The sequence below is a fragment of the Chaetura pelagica genome, unplaced genomic scaffold (genome assembly GCF_000747805.2).
Source record: "Chaetura pelagica isolate M959 unplaced genomic scaffold, ChaPel_1.0 scaffold221, whole genome shotgun sequence".
In the NCBI taxonomy this organism is placed as follows: Eukaryota; Metazoa; Chordata; class Aves; order Apodiformes; family Apodidae; genus Chaetura; species Chaetura pelagica.
In genome coordinates, this window is record NW_009952533.1 from 1,987,876 (window position 1) to 2,005,727 (window position 17,852).

Below are 17,852 nucleotides of genomic sequence, written 5' to 3' on the forward strand. Positions count from 1 at the left end.
TTAACATTTTTAAAGAAAATGCTGGACCCCAAAGGGATATACAAACAAATTCTTGTAGGAGGGTGAAAACAAATGCATGGCATCTTCAAGGGGACAAACTGGACCCAGAGCTCATGTGCTTTGTAAGAGGAAAATCTTTACAATACCTGCCCTGTACCAAATAAGCATTAAAGGCAAACTTGTTGAGTATCAACAATGGAAATTCGTCATGCTTCTAAAATTGAAGGAAAATATTATGAGTAGGACAACTGTAAAAATGTTGACAATTTATCTGCTGAAAATATCGAGAAGTAGCACACTTCATATCATGGGCACACACTGTGTTCCAACAAAGATTTTTCATGTTTTCATCGTTACATATTCTATTCAGCCATTGTACTTCAAAGTGCTCTGAAAAAAGAAAGTTACTCATACACCCTTCAGGCTGCAGCAGCTGCAACACTGAGGAGTGAGACAAAGGGACTGCTCCACAGCCAGGAGACAGCAGAGACCTGCAGCTATTTGAGCCTGGTCACTCATTCTGCCATTTGAACTCCAGTGTTTAATAGACAACATTCACATTAAAAAATGGAAGTCATACAGGTGAGAGACCTATAAAAAGAATGAGTTGCAAACAGGAGCAGACATGAATTGAAATGTACAACAGTTCAACTGAAGATCCCATTAAGTTCTGATATTAATTTCTATTGGTTTCAGGTCTCCATCATAATAAAAAAAATATATTAATGCCTGCTTCTGTAAGACTAATACCTGTAAATTTTTTTAATCTAACCTTCACAGTCCATATGAACTTAAATGCTGGACACCAACTTCAAAACTAGCATTTTTAATGTTCTCATCCACTGCCAGCATGTACACACCAGCAACATGTGCAAGCCAAATACCTACCATACCAAGGTAGGTCAGGAGACATCCTTACTGCATTTAAGATAGTAAACAAATTCTACTATTATCTGGGCCATTCTGCATTTATTCTACCAAGTAATCTAATAATCTTGGAAGCACATCTCCTTAAGAAAAGGCCAAGAATGCATCCATTTTAGATGCTTCAGAAGTTAATTCCAAGATAAAGTCAAGGCACATAAGCAGCCATAGGTGGACGTTTGTGCTTTCTTTACCATAAGCTTTTTACCCTAAAGTAAAGCAGTGGCTTTGTTTTCTTTAGCAACATCACAGCCAGAGGAACGGACAAGAAAATGTTGCTAGCTTGCTACTGCAAATGCTGCATGGACAACAGGTGTTCATAAATGGCTTCTTTTAGGCACTGTCTCCATTTCGTAGTTTGTCGGTTTCCAAGAGATGAATGACAGATGTAGCAAGAAGTTTTGGCTGCCAAAACAAATGTCGGTTGCCCCACTCATTGTCCAAAATCTTTGACTTAACAGACTCAGGATGTTAGTGCAAAGTGAACATACACTGTACATAATGTATTGTAGATTTGCAATATCTGAAAAAAGACAGTCTGAACATGAAAATCACTTTTCAAAAATTGATTTTCAATATGCCTCTTTGGCAGCACAGGCTGTAGAAGTTAGAGACAGAAAAAGCCTTTCAAGAAATCCACTTTTTTTGCTAATGAAGACCAGTCCTTCCAACAGTTATGTCTAGTATGCTGTTGTTTCCAACCGATGTTTATGGAATAATTTGGTTAATCTTCACAGAAAGATCTGTAGCCAATATATTGGATCACATTTTTCCTCACAGTCTCCCTGGTCTTTCCTATGTTTGTTATTCAAGTATTTTTTAAAATACCCTAAACACAAATGCTTTCATTTTACTAGTTACTATTTAAGATTGAACATAGATTGACATGGTTAAGCAAACAAGCCTTATGGGACCACCTGTACAAAGCTAGTTATCTTTCATTTATATATTAATACATCAGCCCACTTGGGGAGAAACTAAAAGTAAAGCCAAAAAAGTGTGAAAACTGCAAGCACAGATTCATTATGCTCCTCACAAACATCGATGTGTGTGTGGAAGTAGAGAGCAAGAAAAATCCAAGCCATATCTGATTCCAAAATCTAATGAGAAGAAAAATATTTGAGTTTTCCTCAAGCTATGGAGAAAGAAGCTATTATCTCTCTACATGGAACTTCTAACTGAAACAAGGAAAATATATTCATTTTGCATCAGGGGTGATTATGCAAGGGGTTTGGATTTTTAAGGTCAAACTCAAGGACCAGGAAAAAGAGGTAAAATGGTTACCAAAGGAAAAAAAAGGTATTTTCATATGCTCGAATGTTTACCTACTAGAGCCATGTAAAGAAGAAAATGTCACCTTCCACCACCTTCTAATTACTTCCCACTTCTAGGGGTATGTGCCCCCTTTTGCCTCCTAGGCAAGAAAAAGCTCTTTGTCACATAACCCTGAAAAAAAAGTAGATATTTTTCACTGTTGATCAGATGTGTTTTACACAATTTGATGATAATTCAGGCTGTTCCATTAGGACTGAAGAATACAAATAGTGGTACAATAGTAACAAAACTAGCTGATATAATGGAAGCATTGTCACAAGAAAAAGTTCTAACAATGAGCAAAATACCCAGCTCATTACTTGAATTCATCTTATTACCTGCCAGCTCAAGCCAGAACATGGCAAATTTATTTTCTGTGATGTTTGATTAAAATATTGAAAAAAATATTGAAGGAAATCAGACATTTCAAAGTCTGCTTCAAAGCATTGAACGACAGGCCTCTCATTTTGGTTCCTCTCTCTAATTCCTAGGCTGATAAGTGTATCTGGTGAATTAATGTTGGATATGTGAATAATAAACACCCTAGGCCTTTTCTATTGCTTCAGTGATGCAAAGCTTAATTAGATGGCTAACTAGGCATATGGCTACTTTGCATCATTGTAGGAGCAGAAAACATCCCAAGTACACACTGCTCCTAGAAATGTAAAAGCAATGTAATGGTTGGAAGTTAATCTTCTGAGATGGCAAATGCAAATGGTGGGAACATGGAGAAACATGGAGAATATGACATTTTTTCACTATTTCTTGTAAATATCAGCAGTTATAAGCAGAAGAGTGAATATATGCAGGGACCATTTTTTATTGCAGACCCATCAATAAGTCAGACTCAAACAAAAGAAGTACAGTGAATGAAAATAAACTATTTTAGATCAGTACTTGGGTCAGTTAACAACTGATTGCAAATAATGCTGCAATATAATCGAATGTAAGAAACATTAACAAAGCCTGAAAGTTTCTGAACTAAAGTTTTAAAGGTTGAACACTGCATGATAAAAAAAATCTGCTTTTTCTTGTTGAGCTTTTCAGAAGCTAATCACCAAGAGATTAACAAACCAGAGCAATTTGTTGAGAAAGTATAGCTGACCCTTTTGATCACTTGAATAATGTTTTAATCACTTCTCTAATGTATTAATTATTTAAATTCATTCACCAAATATGTTTTATAAAAGATACTTGGCCTACTGACAATTTACAATCAAATCTCATGGAACATTAAATATTCAGAATTAAAGTTCTTTTGAACACTGAATTTGTATACTTCGCTTCTGTTTTTTTCTCTGAAGAAAGATAATAACTAAAATTACATTTCCTGTTCTGATTCACTTGACTACAAACTAGAGATTCAAGTTTATTGTTATTTTGGTGCAGTTTTTTTCAATTATCCTTACCAGTGAATGTTTCAGCCCCCAAGTTTGTTTGCTAAGAAAGTCAAAGGAATCAGAAACAAAGGAAAACAAGAAAAAGGAGCTTAATATTTCAATGCCTACATAACAAAGCTGACAAGTCACAAGCAGCATAATTTGTAACGTTTTGGATACTACAAGCATATGCAGAGAGCTGGAAAGACACATTCATGTGTCTCGTTGTTGGTTCATGAGGAAGACCGTGGATTCCACAATTTTAACATGGACTATAAAATTAAATCCAACTTGTGCCCCTTCATTATAAAATGTTATTATTTTAATAACAAAAATCAGACAGTTGCCATTTAGCTACCTATATTAGTACTTCCAGTGGAACTTTCAATATACCTAAGAATACAATGAGTCACACAGGATCTATATCAAACCATGTTTCTTTCTGCCAAATTAGTAAGATTACACACCTTGAACTATGCATAATCTCACTCATTAGACAATGAAGAAGCTGGCAGCAGAGTCCCACAAAGTGTTCTACTGTCAAATCTAACTACTTTCTACAATTCACTATATTTCACTTATCAGACCTGATGTATATTCCAAAACACAGCAGAATACACGTATTTGGCCAAATTTGTTCATTCCCCATAGATTTCATTCACCTCAGCACACATTTTTCCTAAATCTGTGTTATTTTTATAAGGCATGGAAAACTTTTTCCCCTCTGTCAGTAATGTCATTTGAAAACTAAAATAACCTATTTCCTCTTCCTTCATCAAGCTTTATAAACCTAGGTCTTCCTTCAAGTACTGCTGTTAAATGTATATCTGACTCAAGTGTTTGGTTTGCTAGTCCTTAAACATATATTCTTATACAATGAAATCACTAAGTCTTTCTACTTACCTTAACAACCCATCCTAATGAGCACACCACAAAAGAGAATTGCTACCTAAACCACTGTCTGCACTCTGTCATTCTTACAGTATAGAAAGCATTATAGAAGTATTTGTGATTTGGGAAGGACTGGGTTAACCATTCTAATGTAAAAAAAAACAAAACAAAAAAACCACAAAAAACCACCACAAAAATGCTCAAGGAAAAATATAGGCAATTGCAAATAATTTCTTGTAAAACTTTGAAGCGAAATCTGTTGATATCCAGAAAAGACTAAAGCTAGTACATAAAAGTATAGCAATAGGCTTTCTCTGTTTTAGCAAGTAACTGTTAACTCCAGGGAATTCAACTCTCTCTAATACAAGGCTAGTAGCAAGTAATGCAGCTTAATAGAAGAAGATTTGTAGAATAGTTGGTGCTAAAACCTCATATATCCAAAACAAGCCCCTAAGATCTTTCAGGCATGGACCACAAAGAAGACAACTTACAGATTCCAGTATGTCTAGTACTTCAGCATTTATCTGTAACTGTTTACTTTCTTTTATATTAGAACAAGAAATGAAAACAATCATACAAGCAGCATCCCTCTGCAGAGACAACAAAGTTTTCATCCTCTTCCAGTGTTACCGCACACTACAACAATTAAAAAACATTTTTTTCTTACAACATTAGACAGTAAATAATTTGCTTTAGCCATCTCTTGTCTTCATTACAAAGTGGCTGCTGCCACTTCCTCTCAGTAGGAAGTGATCCATGCGAGATGAAGGCTTCAATTCACTTTTAAAAAATAACATTTCTACCCTTTAATGTGAAGTGATCCTCAATCATTTCATGTAGATGAAAGAGAAGGTTGAAACCAATTCCAGCTTTTTATTCTCTTTCCTATCATTAACATTTACCTACCCCAGCTGACGTGTCATACATGTAAAATTCAAGACAGTCTGACATGAATGAACAAGTCTGCTTTATAAGAGAGCTGGATGTAATACGTAAGAGAAATAGTGCTCACTTCCTCCCTGGAAAAGCAGAATCTGTAACACAGAGTAAGGAAAATTTTATTTCAGTGGAAATGAAAAGAAAAATACCTTATGTGAGAAAGGAGAGGAATTGTTCCTAAATTTAAAAAGTGCAGTATAAACAGCATAAGGCCACCCCTGCACTGAAAAATAATAAAAACTTCAAGAATTAAGGTGCGTAGAAATACCTGCCCCTAAATATCTTAGAAAGAAAAGTGGCACTGTGAAGCAGGATTTGGAGTCAGAAAAAAAAAGACATTCTAAGCCTCAGTAATGTACCCAGGCTAAGTAGTAGAAACTTGTCCCTGAAGCAGGAAAAGTGCAGGAAAAGGTTAAGATGAAAACCAAACTAAAAGCCATAAAAGCAATTCCCAAAGGACAAAACATGACCAACCATTCACAGGAGCCAGAAGTAGTAATTCACACTATGCCACAAAAAAGCACAGACTGTCCTGTTCCTCATCAGTTACCACTGACAGATAAACAGACCATGGCCACACACTCATACTCTGCCATTTTCACTCCAGTTCCCCATCAGCAGCAGCCCAGGTGCAACAAGCGACTCCTGCCTGACATTTGGGGTAAGGTACAGACCAAGGACTCACTGAGGTGCTGCGAGTGAGCACAGATCCAGACACTTCTGCAGAGCTGCCCCAGGCAGCTGCTGGGTGGGCAGAGGGACAGTGTGAGGCCTGTGCCCACCGGCTGGCCCCAGACCCTGTGGCTGCTGGGGCAGGCAAGGCAGGCAGGCAAGGCAGGCAGCCCTGCCAACAGCCTGGGCTGGGGCACTGGAGGGGAACCTCAGGGACAGCATGAGCAGAGGTGGAAAGCTCAACAGCCTTTCTGGGGTGTGGCTGATAGCCCAGTATGATCAAGCTTTCAGAAAGATTGAAAACGGCTCCAGGAACAAGCTCCAGGAGTGAGCAGGCATCAAGAAGGGACAAAGAATGACAGTCTCTGGAAAGAATGGTGGGGTTTAGGCTATTTCTAACTTTTTAGAGAGTGTAAGACAACCAGACTTCACTGCCCAGCTGCTCTCGGCCCCAGGGACAGAGGCAAGTGGCCATGGTCAAGAACTTGGTGGGTCAGAGCAGGCAGGGCTCTACTGGGAGGAGAAGCTCCAGCTTTTAGCTTAGATGCCTAAACAAGGAGCAATAAGGAGGGGTTGCATTATACGTGAACAGTGTATTTGCCAAAAATACTTTTTGGAGTCATGGGTAACTGTTCACAAATGTGAGATGAACCAAGCAAATGGGCTCAGATTTGAAAACTATGACTTAGAAAACCCAAACTCTTTCATTTCCACATTTCCAATATGAAATATTTTATATAAAAATGACATTTTCTTCAAAAATGTAGCCAAGAACCCTTTTTATGTAAGAAACACCCCAAACCAAAACTATTATCTTAAAACAACCATTTAATTTGATTTTAAACCACATATCTTTTTTCTCTTTCACTGGGAAAAAAAACCCACTTTATTAAATTATTTTTCCCTGTTTTTTTCATTTAGTCATAGAATTGGAAAAAAAAATACTCAAAAGGCCTTACATTGCTAACAGCCTACTAATGAAAGGCATACACTGTCTCCTTCCAGACATAAACTAGCCTTTTGACTTTCCAACCAAAACACTTGGTCCTAGAAATACTTACTGCAGTAACGGACACAACGTATTTAAAAACTGAAGCAATGGAAGTGAAGAAGTGCAAGTGGGTAACAGGTACAGCAGTGGGTTACATATTGCCTCTTGGATTGATTCGAGTGCAGCCTGACTTTTCACTATTTCAGCTAATTCAGCAATTAAAATCAGAGAGGCCTGTAGAAAACTAACTTTTGACAGGTGACTTCAGGAGGCAAAATCAATGTTTAGGATACTGGAAAAGTTATAAAAACATGTTATTATGTTTAAAAAACAGTAACCACAGGGTATGACCATATGCCAAAAGGATAATGCAAAGCTTTAAACACCTAGAACATGAAAAAATACTGTTTGCCAATGTTATCTCACTTTATCCCTCATTTAACATGCTACAACCCATGTAAAACAAAAGCTGCTTTGTCAAAAATGAATTTTATAGGTACAAATATAACTACTACATGCGCATAAATTAACATGCACGTGCTCAATGACCAGAGTTCCATACTTCTTCAGATAAAAAGCTTCATATTTTTCCCATTTTTAAGAAAATTAAGTTATTATGTATTTATGCACATGGTATTATCATGCTTTCCTCAGAATCTAGAGTGGACTGAAGTGCTCAAAGACTTCCTAGAAAAATATTTGTTAGTATTGAGAAATAACCTCAGGAAGTTAGACTGACACTCTTGGAATGCAAAGATCAAGGGTTTATTTTCACTATTTTCACTATAAACAAAGAACCCACTACAATTGCAGTGGCATCAATAGAAGAGGCAGAAGGAGGAGATGAGGAACAGTTGGGAAGCTTGAAAAAAATACAGATAATTATTTGAAATCCTTAAGTATATTCCCCCAGTACTACTCACATCACTTTGGCAATGAATATACTCAAGGCCTTTTGACCAAGAGTTTCTCTCTGAATTAAGTAATAACATTACACATTTTGGAGATCATTTAAAATACCTCTATGTGAATTAAAATGTGAATTTCTAAATGTTCCCCTGTTAAAACAAACAAACAAACAAAAGTTGGAGGAAGAACTAAAATAAGCTGTTTCCTGGCTATGCAAACCATCAGGAATTGTTTCATCTTAAACATTAAAAGCCCCAGTCATTGCTAGCATGTAGAGATAAGACATTTACACCTCCACATGAGACCTCATACAAACTGTTTCTTGTTTATATCCCTATTAGGAGTTCACAGCAGTCACCAAGATTATTTCACTTCATTTGATTGCTTCCCTCCTCTCTATGGCTCATTTACCAAGTCCTATACAAGGCTATTCATGTCCCTTGGGAGGAGCCAAAGTTAGCATTCCTACTCACAAAAGCTGCAGCCAGATAACACAAAGTGGAGCCCTTCCCACCACAATGCCAGTTCTTTCACATCACTTTACCAATGTTCTCATCAAGGCCATCTTCTAAGCCAAAGGGGCAAAAAAGTTTTCCATGATGCTTCCATGTTACTGCTTTTCCTGCCCCTCTCAATCTATAGAAGACAAAATGTGCTGAAGTGACAACACACCAGAGACAAACAGTCATAAGGTTGATGTCTTTGGTTCGTTGTATCCCAGGTTTCCTGATACAGGCTTCCTGTTGCAAACAGTAATAAAAGTGAGAGTGCTTGAACAAAGCACATCTGGGTAAAACCAAAAAACATTTCCAGAATACTATCAACAGTGCTCAAGAGAAGTACTCTTTCACACACGCCCATGGTCCCCAAAACTAAGCAAGCACTAGGGAGAACTAGGAAAAGGATGGTTTAAAAAGAAAGAAAAACAGACAAAGAAATAAGAAAACAACATAACTCACACAGAAATATTTTTCTTCTGTCCCTTTCTGGTTGAGAGCCACTCTGGAAAAACAACCCCTACAAGAGAGAGGCTGGGCCAGGATGATCAGCTGCCCACGCTCAATGAGTTACCAGGGCCACCTTGCTTTGCTTGTCCTTTCAAGTGCCAGGGGACTGGGCTGATAAGAACGTTGTCCCTACCTCATTCTACCTTTAATATTGTAACTCATAACTGTTCTCATTGAGATACTACCCTCCTGAGTGAGTGTTACAACAGTTTGGCATTACTGTCTTATTCTGTAAAATATTAAAAACTTGGAAATGTGATACTGAACACCAAGCAACCTTTCCAGAAAGCTGCTCAACCTTTAATTTAAGCTCTGTGCCAATCAGATCTCTGCACTCTTATCACAGGTTAAAAGAGACAGTATATGCTATACTTAAGGAAGAAAATTAAGTACCTGTAATCAGAACTAATTAAACTCTAATTAAACCACAGAACAGAGGCTTCTGGAACATCATCCAAAAATAAATGGTAGAAATAGATATCTGACCTTGGTATGATTCATTTGCACAAGTGATCTGGGAATGAAATAAAATACAAATATTTTGGAAGGAAATGAATTACAGAGTCAGTTTGAAGAACTTAAAAGTAAGAGCAGGAAACAATAACTGATATTTAATCTAGACTAAGGCAAGTAATCATAGTAGTGGAAACCCAGAAACATTTTCTCAAAGGCAGAGAGGCAGGTAAAAGTCAGCAGCATTTAACAAGAACTGTAACTATTGTTTTTCATGTATGTGGTCAGAATCAAATGAATGGGGCCTGCTACAGAATTAATGGGCATTAATTGAGCTGTTGTGTTTGGGTCCTCATGTGCTCTGCTCTGAAGGTTTCCTCCTTAGGTTTGGGTAGCTTCCAGTACCATTTCCTTCTCCAACCTCCCTGGCAGAGTTGCCCCCTGTTTAGAAGCAGGACCTCACAGATCGGTTTTGCTGGATTGAGCACTTGCTCTCCAAAAAGCCCCACTAACTTGCAAACATTTGACCCAAATTCAATGTTAGGATGAAGCTAAGAGACAGCCAACCCACGCTGGAAGTTCAGCAGTTCTGTCCTTGGTTTTCTCTTCCCTGATACTAGTTCAACCCCTTCCCTTGTAAAGATTACTAGAGCCTATCCTGCATCTGTTGTGCAGACCCAGTTTCCTAAAAGGCTGAAAACTAACTGAGAGGGGGAACAACCAACAAACCCACAAAATTGCTGCCAGTTAGTGAGTTGAACCAACTTAAGGTGGGGATCCAAATAGTGCCAGAAGCAGTAGAAAACTAAGTAGCAGAAATATGTGGGGAGGAAAAGAAAAGTATCATGCAGAACCTTCTCCTTTTACCACATCAAGGAGCTAAAATGCCCCAGCCATATCATACAACTTCACCCCAAAGAGCTTTCTGATTTACTATTTATCTCTCTGAGGACATACGATACACAGGCTTGTAAGGGTTTTTAATGCAACAGAAAGACTCTTTAAATAACACTGAACAGATTTTTATAATGTCAGAAGATAATTATAATTATTATTAAGATAATTATAATTATTCTTGAGTGTTTTTCCTCATCATGCTGAGACACACTTTAAACCAGAGTTTAAGGGAACGTACATTCCCCTTGAATGCAAGCCTCTCCTTCTCAGCTCTTCTCTCTCTTTTGTTACACACTGACTTGGCTAACTCTTCAGTCAAATAAGCCCTGTGTCCTTGCAGAGTAGACTTCCTCCACCTGCCCCCTCTGTCCTTTGTCAAATTCCTGCTAATCTCTCTCACCCTATGGCTGAGTTAATTTTCCAGATCTGCCCCTTCCTTACCAGTGTAATAAGGGAAGTACCCTTGTTTGTCCTTCAGCTTCTTCAACATATTGAATTATATGACTTTAAAAAATTCTGCCAGCCCAGCTAACCCACTACAACTCTTTGAATTGCCATGGGATCCCTTATGCTGGACATCTCTATCCTACCACTAGATGGATTTTAATACAAGCAGCTATGGACAAGTCCCAGATGGTCACAGGTAATACTGGACCTGAAAAATCACTGCAGAAGAAAGGTGTGGGCTTTGGGTTTTTTGCCAAGCCCTGCATAGCTCTTATTTGTTCCTACACACTTAACTAATTAAAGATAAATCAATATTATTACAGAGAATCAACCAAAACAACTGACTTGATCAAGAAGTAAGTGTACCAAGACTAAAACAGGCTGTCTGTACCTGAAAGTTGCTAACACATCAGCAGAAAGAAATCCTGAATGTTTGTTTCATCCCTTTACTCCTGTTAGAAAGCAGGTAGCGGATGCTCCCAATCCAAGTTCAAAAGAAAGGAAAAACGATGGTCTGATTTATTATTCCAAGACTAATGAAAGATCTCTCAATCATGAATCCAAAAGGAACTTTTGGAAATGCAGTCTTGGGTATAAAGGTGAGAACAGGGTCTTAGGGGAATTCTCCTGGCTAGAACCTAGATATGAAATTAGAGAGAAGTCTCAAGTAGACTTTGTTGATTAAACATTGTTACACATTATTTATCTTGTTTATATTTCCCTGTCCTTGTCTGTAGAATTTAGCACAGAACTCAGTTCCTCCCTCTTCTTAACCAAGTTTTGAGTACTTTGATCTGCTGCAGAGATTTCTTACAGCCACATAATAAGGCTGTGTCATTTTATACTTGACATTTTCTTCCATCTTTAGATGTTACAGCATATTCTTAAAGGAAAACCAGTCATCTACTGTAAATTATCACAATGCTGAGTTTAATACGCTGCTTGCCTGGGAACTGCAGTTTTGTAAATTCAAGCGGCAATGGTGTAAGTTTTCTTGAAAACAGGTCTCTTCTGGCTGAACAAACATGAGCACTGAATTCTAGGGTTCCCTCTTTGATCAATTCATTGTGTTACTACTGAAAGTCAGCTTTGTATTTTGTTTTTAAGCAAGAAGGATATTATTCAAATAAAATTATAAAGCATGGCGGATATAAAACATAAAATATGCAGGAAAATAAAGATTGATGAAAATTAATTAAAATGAAGACATGGGTGTCAAATCAACCACATGAGTTGCTTTACTGATTTTATGTCTGCAAAAGAACAGTCTGGGAGATTGTGCCAAACTACTGATATTCAGAGTATTTTGCTGGACTGTAACCTGATGTCAAGCTTCACCTGATCTAGAAGTGCCAACTTCTGCCTCACTGTACAACTCCATTGGGCTCTGCTTTCTAGATCATAAACTCTTGAACTACTTTTGGGTGTTTTCCAGTGGATGTATTACATTACAATCTGGTTTCTGGTCCTCCCTTTCCCCTTCAGTGCCTCTGTGAGAATGAAAAGCTTACTTTCATCTTGTCCACTCCTCTCAGATGAGACTATTCCAGGGGACTTGGAAAAATGTCAGTTCAGTCATGGCTTTGCAACTCTTCTAAATGTAGGAACTTAGGCTGAATTCTTTTGGCTTTCTGCATGAAGTATGTTATCACAGTTAGCACATGGCACTAGAAGGTCTGAATTATATTTTAACTTTTGAAATTAACTTGTAATAGCTTTTCAGGAAAAAGTGAGGGCCAATTTTAAAAATTATTATCTCTAATATTGGGTATCTATATATAGAAGCATGAAGCCAGATTTTCTGAAGCAACCAGAACACATTCAAGCACCTAAATAAAGTCAGATTTCCAGAAATGATCTGCAGCTGGAAGTTCTCACCACACTCAACACAGTAAGCTCTTGGAAGCCTAGTGACATATTTAGACACCTAAATAACAGCTGAGTTCTTCTAAAAATCCAATCCCAATTGTAAATACTAACACCTCCTGAATAACTACCCACTCAAGACTGGTTTATGAAAAGTTGACTACCTAGAACTCCCATTGACCGTGAACCCCTTCTTTGAAAACCAAAGCCTTAGCTGCCTGAGAGGAGTTTCAAAAAAGAAAACTTCCCTTTGCACTTTTAAATTTGAAAACACTAATCTCTGTTGCAGCAGCACAGGATTTAATTTGTTAACATTTTGTAAGGACCCAGCACTCCAAGGTAGTAATTACTAAGGATGTACTAAAAACTCACTAATAATGCTCTCTAAAAATGAGCTATACTTCCAGGACTCCAGGAAGGGTACATTATAGTTAAACTAGTTTTGTTAGTGGAAATGCCACTATATTCTTGGAAAACAAGTGAAGCTGAGAGTCTTCTACTGGGAATTTTTGGCTGGGTGTGATTATGACTCCTTTTATATATACCATAAGTGTTTCATGACTTTAAAAACATCTATTTTTTCAATTAAGACATAAATAAAAAAAATATGCAATGGCTCACAGAGGGTTGATCTTAAAAAGCGTGAACATCAACCTCAGTTCAGTGTTGACACTTAATAGCTTATTTTCCAAATACTTAAGTTACCATTCTCATAGTAACATTTTCTTCAATTGTTGCTGTGCCATAATGATGATACTACAAAACAGGGAGTATTTCACCACTCATATAACATGAAGTTGTCCTCAATTTAGCTTGTGCTAAAATAACCCCAAAACTGAAAATCATGTCTCCCATCCATGCTACTCCTTTCATACTCTAAACCCTGCTTTGGCTCCTGTGATACTTTTATATACTGGATTCTGAAAGCATAGTAGTGGTACAGTTTTAAATATGTTATTTTTATTTTTAAATATAATAAAAAGTAAGACCTTAGAATTTCACACTGAAATACCCGATTTCCAACTCCTCACAGCACCTTGCAACCAAGAATAGATTTATTTTTTTTTCCCTCAGGAGAGGAAAAAGAATAGAACTTAAAACATAACAATAAAAACCTTATGTAGTAATCAATCTTTTCCTACAATTTTTTAACTAAAGCAACTTGCAGTATCTAAAAAGAGCTGATGAAATTGCCTCTAAAAGAACTTCCCTGCAAGATATAAGTATTACACCAGCTGCAAATACAACTGTATCATTTCAAATGCATTAGAATATCTGGATCAGGAGACAGACATTAGGGTATTTTCTCACTAAAATAACTTTGATGAAGAAGGAATTAAAACAAACAGGAAATTTTTAAGCTAGTCTCTTATGACTCTCAAGTATTTATTCCAAACTACAAACTAAGTTCCCTCTGATATTTTTTTTTTACATATCAAAAAAAGATAAATTTAAATAGATTTTAAAGACTGCCTTCATACTTTTGGATATGTTCATAATCCTTACTATACATATCAAAACTCCTGAAATAAACCTATTTTATGTACCTGAGTAATTTTTCTTTGTATGTAGCTATTACATTTCTGCCTGAGAAATCTGCTGGAATAGCTATTCAACAAGTATATACAGATTTTTCCTTTTGTAATGGCAGGGAGGTTTCTTGGGGAAGGTGTTAGGGTTTTGTTGTGGTTTTTTTTCTGGGAGTGAAGGGAACAAATCAGATGCTGATTTCAGGAATACTAAGAGGAAACTGTATATGCATAAGAAAGTCAACATTTTACTTCAACTGCAGTCTCCAACTGCAAAATGTATATCCCTGTGAACTAAACTCATGAACAGATATATTTCAGCACAGGAGAGTGGGGGGCTGCATTCAGTATAGTTGTAAATTTAAGCAGCACAACTGACATGAAGACATACACTCAACGAGTTTTAAAACTCCAAAGGACTATGCTTTTTAATATTTTGCAGAGCAGCAGAGAAGACACAACCTGAAGAGAAGGGTGCCTCTCTGTGGCAAATGAATACAGGACACACCAGACAAACTAGTGACCCTCAGTTTCATCTTTTTCCCACAGCCACAGCACAGCTCTGTGGGCAAAGGGATCATGAAACACGAACAAAAACTAAGATCTCCTGTTTCCCGAACAGCTTGAGAACATAACTATTTCTAATACCATCATATGGACTCCAAGCAGCTATAGCATCACATGTTCCTCTGAACAAGATCTCTCTCCTCTTTATGCTGTGGCAGGAAACTACTAGTACAAAAACACAAACAAATTAAAATAAAAAACCCTCAGAAACTCTGGGAGAATAAATTTTAAACCTTACAGTCTAGTTAGCTTTTTATTTGTTTTAACTAAATATCATTGTGCCAAGTTTCTCTCTTGGGTTCATCCTAACAGATTCAGGCACATTTTTATAAAGTCAAAGAATTTCACAACACAGAAAAAAAAATAAAATTGTTTGTGCTGAGCTTAACTTAATATCTAATTAATATCTATTTTTAATCAGTTCCTTCTTTCCTGCCGAGTCTTACTCCTGTAAGTACTCCATAGAGCTTTTACTGTTAGTTCCATTTTCCTTCTTTTTCCACATTACGATGCTTATTACTCTTAAAAGTAAGTCTAAAGTTATCACACAGCAACAGTTGCACTTCTTTCATTGTTTTGTTAAAATATAATCTAGCCAGCCACATCTCTAGAAATAACTATTGATTTTGTCTGAAGGCAGACTGCAACAGCAACAGTAAAGTTATTACTCAAATTCATTGCATACATTCTGTTCAAGTATTTTCAGATGTTTTTTCTGATTTCAGACATCAGCTAAACTGAAAGTTTTTGTGCAATTACAATACTTTTGGACAAAACTTAGCCTTTTTGCTGGATTAACTATCATTCAGGTGGCTTATTATTTTTATAATAATTCATGAGCAACTGTATTTCAAGGTAGCACGAAAACTGAATCTTTTTGGAATCTGGTTCTAGCTCAATATGTCAAACATTTTCAAATACAACATGAAAGGCTCAAGCTTTGGAGGGGAACAACTGACCCAGAACCACCACACTGCCTAATGCTTGATAAGCTAGAGCTTCATCCACCAGACATCACTGCAGCTGTTGCAACTGCTCCACTAAGTGCCTTTAGATCCAAAGGTTGCATCTCTGCTGTTGGCCACTTCATGCTAACACCAACTATTTGGATGGTCTATGATACTATGCTCCCTTTCAGATTAATTTCCGTGGTCTAAAAATTCCATTCATTCAACAATTAATACACTCTCGTGCTCTTGTTCGGTGTGTGCAGCTCTTGCTCCCTTACACTTTTTTTTTCTGAAATATTTAGCTACCACTTTTTCAACATGTTGAATAAAAGAAGAATCAAAGACAAGAAACTGATTCTTTGTCCAACTGTGTACTTAGAAATTGATCAAGAGCAAATTTTTCTTTCCTAGATGCATGTTTTCCTGCTCAAGCTCTGTCTACTTATGGGATCAGGGCATGCCCCAAACAAATTCTTTAATAGCGGTTTTTGGACCTCAGTTCTAGATAAATAACCTATTTACATTAAGTAATAATATAAATATGAAATTAAAAATAATTTTTTTATCATTATATCTACATGTCAACAACAGAGAGGGGTTTTCAAAGCCTTACAACACTGTTACTCGCTTTACACTAAGTTCTCATCTTCATGAATTTCTCATTTAGAAGAAAGTTGAGACTAAAATGCCTTAGCAAAACAGAATGAGAACAACGGAAGTCAAAGAAGGAAAAGATTTGCATTGAGACATATAGTCTGCCCCTGCAGATGCAGGATTGTTCCCTACAGAGCATTTTTAGTTAACATAGAAAATGGCAACTTTCCACTTAAGCCCAAAAGGGAAATGTTAAAGAGTTCTTAGAGAAGAGTTTGAGCTGCTTTGGTTTCCAAGGACATTACTTTATGTTCCAGTGAGGGTTATAAGCAAAAACAAAGTGTATTTCAAATGTTGGAGGAAAAAGTGCAGGCCCATCAGGTGAAGCAGCTGCAGCTGGGTGAAAGGGAGAGGAATGCTGAGCCAGCAGGGTGTATTTTAAGGTGTGATTGCTAAATAGGTAGCCCTGCACTGAAACCCCTTATTGTTACCTGTGCCATGGAAGGGAGGATGGGAACGTGGCTCCAGCTTATCCAGCCCATGGCAGGCAGCAGGGCAGGAAGGCATTTCTCTTCTTAGCGTTGGGGCTCAAGACTTCTTCCTTTTCCATTCGTACAAGTCAAAATCTAGAAAATTATGATGAATGAAATAATAAATGTAAAGGAAGGCATTGGTTTAGGTTAAAAATTTCATCAGCTCATTCTGAAAACTGGTGCTTCCACTTTGAACTGGTATCTCCATTATCTAGACTCTGCATGTCCAAAGGAAAAAAGTCATTTTAACTAATTCTTTTGATTCAGAAACAGATACAGGTATACTTAAAAATACATGTTTTACCAGATGCTGTTTAAAACTATCTTTTACTTGTAAGCAGTTAGGATTTCAATTACCTGCATTTTCCAGGGAGGAAAATATATTCCTCTGAAAGTCCCCTAAGCAATTCTAGGGCTTGTCTTTGTTACCCAGCTGTTATATGCACAAGGACATAGGATTGGGGAAATACTCTAAATGTCTGTTGGTGTTAGGCCTATATTCCTGGCATAGGGAATACATGAGCAAAGGCAGACACACCAGCTGCACACACACTGAGTATGGGCGTGGGCTCAGTCATTGCAAGCTCTCCAAACCACCCAGGGATGTGGCTGCTCAGAGAGCTACTTCTCTCAGGCAATAATGTTCATGGGGAAAGACTGCTGGGAACTGATGATAATGCTTACAGCAAGAAAGTAATACAAACATAGCTTTAGATTTCAAAGCAATGGTGTTATGCTGGTATACTCCCTAACTTTCTTGAACTCCTGTTATTCTCAGGGCTTCAATTAGCCTTGAAGGAAGCAAAAGCCAGTTCCTGAAAGATTTTTTCCCCTCTGTGTGCTAAGCACAAAGACAGGAAAAATCCCATAATAATGTTTAAATAGGATACAGATAACATAAAAGAATAACAAAGTACATAGAATAAGATTAGGAATAAAAACAGCATTGAGTTGTTTATTATTTATTCTTATTGTGATAATGCCTAAAGT